Here is a 7,121-nt window from a genome sequence, read left to right as displayed (position 1 = left end):
ATATATATCAGATTATATATATACATAACTCCTCATGCTTCATCTGGAAGGCCTTTTAGTGACCAGTTTTGTCAACATTAATTAACGGATATCGGTCATTGTGCATTTTATTCTTCTGTATTGTAAGAAATCCTGATATTACTGTAAATGTGTAAACGAGATAAATCAGGAACAACAAATCTATGTGAGAAACTTTGTATGCATGTAGATGACACTTAAAAAGACTTCATTAAAAGCTGGCCTATGCGCAGAAAGTCTGTTTTCTTTTTTTAACATTTGACTAAAAATAGAGGTGTGAATGACACATTTCAGCCTCATGTATGCATCACACCCAAATGTTTCACACTTTGGTTTTCTTTTCTCAGCACATTCATCTCGAATATGACTGCTGATGTCCTCATTTTGTGACTAACATTTAAAACTGATGCTGACAGCAACAATGCAGTCTCATTTAAACTCCTTAAGATTATTTTTACATTTAAGTACAAAGTTTGTGCTTTCCAAATCAGAAATCACTCTTTTCAGCAGTATGAGGCTGTCACCATCAGGCTTTAAAGTACATAGATTTTAAGACTTAAAGATGGATTAGAGTAGGCTTTTGTTGAGTTAAACCAGTTTTCTCCCCAAAAAGTTAAATAAAATTACGGTGATACTTCTTTTAGACATCTATGAAGTAGGGTTTTATAGAAATGTTATGAACAAAAGATATTTTACCTGTTGTAGATAGCTCTTTGAGTCAGAGACTCTTTACTGTCATTCGCACCACATGTGGTACATGTGGTGGAGCGAAACTATGTACACAGTCCCAGTTACACCCAACAATAAAATGTAAAAGAAAAACAATGATAACATCTAAGATGTGAACTAAGAAAAACATCAACTAAAATATAGTAAGCACTAATAGCATAAAAACATTATGTCGAACAACAGCACGAACATGAACATGAGTCTGTGTGAGCAGATGAGCACGCATGAACACATCAACATTGTAACAGATCAGCAGCAACATGATGTGATTTTTTTCACAGTGATTATTCTGGTTAGAGATTCATGAGTCTAACAGCCTCAGGGTAGAAGCTGTTCCTCAGTCTAGTGGTTCTACAATTAATGCTCCTCAGCCTCCTTCCTGAGGAGAGCGGGGCAAAAAGTGTGTGTGCTGGATGAGTGAGGTCCTTCATGATGCAGGTGACCCTCTTCCTGCATCTGGAGGTGTAAATGTCTGTGATGGTGGGGAGACTTGACTCCGACAGATTTCTGTGCAGCCTTCACCACTCTCTGCAAAGCTTTTCTTTCTGCAGCTGTGCAGCCTCCATGCCACATGTTGATGCTCGAGCACAGGATGCTCTCCACTGCATACCTGTAAAAGGAGGTGAGGACTGAGCTTCCCAGACCAGCTCGTCTCAGCCGCCTGAGGAAGTAGAGTCTCTGATAAGCGTTTTTGATCAGGCTGGTGGTGTTGTTGCCCCGGCTGAGGTTGTCATTCAGGTGCACACCCAAGTACTTGTAGCTGGAGGCCATTTCCAACGCAGATCCTCTTATGTTTGGGGGGTGTAGGTGTGTTTATTCCTTCTGAAGTCCACAATCATCTCCTTTGTCTTCTTCACATTGATGTGAAGGTTATTCTCTTTGCACCAGCTCTCCAGGTGTTCCACCTCCTGCCTGTAGCTGGACTCATCATTGTTTGTGATGCATCCCACCACCGCTGTATCATCTGTAAACTTTACAATGCGACAGCCTGGATGGGTAGCTGCACAATCATACGTGAACAGAGTAAACAGGAGGGGCTCAACACACATCCCTGAGGAGAGTCAGTGCTGAGGGTTATGGTGGAGGAGGAGAAGTTGTGGATCCTCACTAACTGTGGTCTGTTTGTTAAGAAGTCTAGTACCCAGTTGCAAATCGAGGGGCTTAGTCCTAGTGTGGATAGTTTGTCCATCAGGGTTTGGGGGATCATGGTGTTGAAGGCGGATGTGAAGTCCACAAAGAGCATACGGACGTAAGAGTCTTTCTGCTCCAGGTGGTTGAGCACAGTGTGGACCACAGAGGAGATGGCATCCTCTGTTGATTGGTTCTCACGGTATGCATACTGATGAGGGTCCTCGTTGATGTTAATGGTTGTTTTGATGCGAGTCATGACCAGTTTTTCGAAGCATTTAGTGACTATCGGGGTGAGGGCCACTGGCCGATAGTCATTCAGACCAGTCACTGTAGAGCATTTTGGGACTGGGATGATGGTGGCAGTCTTCAGGCAGGTGGGAACTGTCTCCAGGGTAAGTGAGGTGTTAAAGATGTCTGCCAGCACCTCGCAGAGCTGATCGGCACATTCCTTCAACACTTTTCCGGGGATGTTGTCTGGGCCAGTTGCCTTGTGCGGATTAATCCTCCTGAAGGTACTCCTTACTTTGGCTGAGGTCACGCTGAGATGCTCTTCATCCGGTGGTGAGGTGAGTCTGGTGCTGGGTGGTCTGTTCGGGTCTTCGAAGCGTGCATAGAACTTGTTGAGGGCATCAGGCAGAGATTGGTCTTTGGTATTCGGCCCCCTTGAACTTTTCAACCTTTTGCCACATTTCAGGCTTCAAACATAAATTTTTTTTAAACATTTTTTTGTGAAGAATCAACAACAAATGGGACACAATCGTGAAGTGGAATGAAATTTATTGGATCTGTCAAACTTTTTTAACAAATAAAAAATGAAAAGTGGAACGTGCGATATTATTCGGCCCCTTTACTTTCAGTGCAGCAAACTCACTCCAGAAGTTCAGTGAGGATCTAGGAATGATCCAATGTTGTCCCAAATGACTGATGATGATAAATAGAATCCACCTGTGTGTAATCAAGTCTCCGTATAAATGCACCTGCTCTGTGATAGTCTCAGGGTTCTGTTCAAAGCGCAGAGAGCATCATGAAGACCAAGGAACACACCAGGCAGGTCCGAGATACTGTTGTGGAGAAGTTTAAAGCCGGATTTGGATACAAAAAGATTTCCCAAGCTTTAAACATCCCAAGGAGCACTGAGCAAGCAATCATATTGAAATGGAAGGAGTATCAGACCATTGCAAATCTACCAAGACCTGGCCGTCCTTCTAAACTTTCATCTTGAACAAGGAGAAGACTGATCAGAGATGCAGCCAAGAGGCCCGTGATCACTCTGGATGAACTGCAGAGATCTACAGCTGAGGTGGGAGAGTCTGTCCATAGGACAACAATCAGTCGTACACTGCACAAATCTGGCCTTTATGGAAGAGTGGCAAGAAGAAAGCCATTTCTCAAAGATATCCATAAAAAGTGTTGTTTAAAGTTTGCCACAAGCACCTGGGAGACACACCAAACATGTGGAAGAAGGTGCTCTGGTCAGATGAAACTAAAATCGAACTGTTTGGCCACAATGCAAAATGATATGTTTGGCGTAAAAGCAACACAGCTCATCACCCTGAACACACCATCCCCACTGTCAAACATGGTGGTGGCAGCATCATGGTTTGAACCTGCTTTTCATCAGCAGGGACAGGGAAGATGGTCAGAATTGATGGGAAGATGAATGGGGCCAAATACAGGACCATTCTGGAAGAAAACCTGTTTGAGTCTGCAAGAGACCTGAGACTGGGACGGAGATTTATCTTCCAACAAGACAATGATCCAAAACATAAAGCCAAATCTACAATGGAATGATTCACAAATAAACGTATCCAGGTGTTGGAAAGGCCAAGTCAAAGTCCAGACCTGAATCCAATCGAAAATCTGTGGAAAGAGCTGAAGACTGCTGTTCACAAACGCTCTCCATCCAACCTCACTGAGCTCGAGCTGTTTTGCAAAGAAGAATGGGCAAGAATTTCAGTGTCTCCATGTGTAAAACTGATAGAGACATACCCCAAGAGACTTGCAGCTGGAACTGCAGCAAAAGGCGGCGCTACAAAGAATTAACACAAGGGGGCCGAATAATATTGCACGCCCCACTTTTCAGTTTTTTTATTTGTTAAAAAAGTTTGACACATCCAATAAATTTCATTCCACTTCACGATTGTGTCCCACTTGTTGTTGATTCTTCACAAAAAATTTAAATTTTATATCTTTACGTTTGAAGCCTGAAATGTGGCAAAAGGTTTAAAAGTTCAAGAGGGCCGAATACTTTTGCAAGGCACTGTATATTTTGATTTTACGTTGTTATGTGTTGCTGTGCAAAATGCTGCTGCACGTCTTTTAACTGGAACACACAAAAGACAGCACATCACACCTGTCCTGGCTTCTCTCCACTGGCTGCCCGTGTATTTTAGAGTTCATTTAAAAATTCTTTTGTTTGTTTTTAAGGTTTTAAACAGTCTTGCCCCCCCTTATTTAACAGAGCTTCTCCACCTCGGTCACTCAGGTCTGCTGACCAGCTGCTCCTGGTCATACAGGGCCTTCTCTGTTAGTGCCCCTAAATTATGGAAAACTCTGCCTTTGTACATTCGACAGGCCCCCTCGCTGTCCATTTTTAAAACCCATCTAAAAACTCATCTCTATTCATTGGCCTTCAACCCAACTGAGTCTTGATTTTACTTTATTTTATTGGTGTTGATTTTATCTGTTTAACTTGTTTTATTGTGTTTTAAATTGAGTTGTGGGCTTGGGTTTGTAGCTCTGTTTTTATGCTGTCTTTTATCTTGTTTTTAACTGATGTTTCAGCACTTTGTTTCAGCTATGGCTGTGTTAAAGTGCTTTATAAATAAAGTTGATGATGATGATGATGCTGTGTGCTTTGCCTGTTTGTTTCTGTTTGTACAGCATTGTTTAAAGTGCTCTATAAATAAAATGGTATGGTACTAATTTTAAATACTATTAATTTTCTTGTTAATTCTGATCAAGGCTGCAGAAGAATAACTGAAGAATAACTGAAGAGCTGCTTGTAGACCATGGGCTGCGGATTACGGTTTACCAATATTGTATTTAAATGCACTTCTTTGTGTGAAACTAAACAGTTTATAGCCCGTGAAGTAATGCTAACCAGGTAGCCAAGATTAATTTAACTGCTCAAGTTGGGTAATCCATAAGAAATACTGTAATTTAACTCAAGCACATCTTTAAAGATGCTTAGTTGGAAGCCAGGTGGAAGAGAACTTGGAGAGGTGGAGGTATGCACTTGAAAGAAGAGGAATGAAAGTCAGCCGTAGAAAGACAAAGTACATGTGTGTGAATGAGATGGAGACAGGATGTCAAGAGCAGAGGTCACAAAGGTGCAGGACTTAAAGTACTTGGGGTCCAGTATCCAAGAAAATGGGGAATGTGGTAAAGAGGTGAAAAGTGAAAAGAAAAAAAAAGGTGAAAAGAGTCCAGGCAGGATGGAAAAAGTTTCAGAAGTGATTTTCGACAAAAGGGTGCCAACAAAGGTCAAAGGAAAAGTTTTCAAGACAGTGGTGAGACCAGCTATGTTGTATGGTCTGGAGACAGTGACACTGACAAAAAGACAGAAGGAACTGGAAGTGGCAGAAATGAAGACGTTGAAGTTCTCCTTGGGAGTGACAAGGATGGAGAAGATTAAAAATGAGATCATCAGAAGTACAGCACAGGCTGAATAACTGGGAGATAAAGTTAGAGAGACCAGACTGAGATGGTTTGGACATGTCCAGAGGAAGGACAGTGGGTATACTGGTAGAAGAATGTTAGAAATGCAGCTGCCAGAAAAAAGACAAAGGAGATATATGAATGCAGTTAGAGAGGACATCAAGATAGTTGGAGGACAGCGGATGCAGAGGACAGAGTGAGATGGAGGATGACTTACTGAGGGAAAAGCCGAAAGAAGACTTTATAAAACACAAAAATATGTTTAATTTAGTCAGTTTTATTGATTCGAGATGGCCTGAGGTGGCAAGTGATCTGCATTCCTGCTGGGATTTTAATTATATTCTAGTTTTTAATCTGGGTAGCACGGTGGCGCAACTGGTAGAGCTACTGCCTCTCAGCGAGCAGGTTACCCCTGGTTCAAATCCCAGTTCAGGGCCTGGGCGGAGTTTGCATGTTCTCTCCCGTGCATGCGTGGGTTTCCTCCCACAGACCAAAAACATGCATCCATCCATCTATTATCTTCCGCTTATTCCGAAGTTGGGTCGCAGGGGCAGCAGCTTGAGCAGGGAGGCCCAGACATCTCTTTCCACAGCCACCTCTTCTGGGAGGATTCCAAGGCGTTCCCAGGCCAACCGAGAGACATAGGTCATTTTCACACCAGATAGTCCGGTAGACTCGGTTCGGGACCAATATTCATGACCTTTTGTTTACATTTGAGCTGGTGCGTTTGCATTCACACTGCACTGTGCAGTCGAGTCAACCTGCTGAACCAACCTATTCCCCCGCTCACCTGTGGGGGCGCTGCACCAAGAACTACTGAAAGAAACGACACACACAAAAACCTCTGAAGACACATCTTCTTCTGTAAATAAAAATAAAAACGAAGTGGCATCAAGTTTTATCAGTTTTAGGAGGTTTATTTTGTCATTTTTCAAAAATGGACTTGATGAGACAGAAGAACATGGAGAATATTGTTTTTCCACACAAGGCAGCTGACGGCTCCATATAAGGTCAGAGAAATGCGTGTTTGTTTACCCTGCGGAGCGGGTCCGGTCTGTTTACATTCACACTGTACTCGAACCGTGCTGGAGTTCTCTTCTACCGGACTGAGACCTAGGTTTTAGCCCGGGCCAGAGTTCGCCTTTTTGTTCCGTGACAGAGTTCGATGGTGCGTTCACACCTCCCCAAACGAATCGGACTTTCTAGGAAAACGAGCTAGAGTTCGATTAAGCGGACTAAACAGGGCTGATGTGAATGCACCCAGTCTCTCCAGCGTGTCCTGGGTCTTCCCCGGGGTCTCCTCCCCGTTGGACATGCCCGAAGGGGGCATCCTTACCAGATGCCCGAACCACGTCAACTGGCTCCTCTCAACGTGAAGGAGTAGCGGTTCTACTCCGAGTCTCTCCCGGATAACTGAACTTCTCACCCTATCTCTAAGGGAGAGTCCAGCTATTCAACTGCCTGTATGAATTATTTTGTGACCCAAAAAGGAAGGAGCGGGTAAAAGGTAATTGATGGATGGATGGATAGTTTTTAATCTTTCACTGCCTTTTAAGAGGTTTAGGTTACTTTATCAGTTTTAC

This window comes from Nematolebias whitei, chromosome 8 (assembly GCF_014905685.2).
Source record: "Nematolebias whitei isolate Nwh7 chromosome 8, NemWhi1, whole genome shotgun sequence".
Classification (NCBI taxonomy): domain Eukaryota; kingdom Metazoa; phylum Chordata; class Actinopteri; order Cyprinodontiformes; family Rivulidae; genus Nematolebias; species Nematolebias whitei.
The sequence above is the reverse complement of the archived record's forward strand: the minus strand, read 5'-3'. Positions refer to the sequence as shown.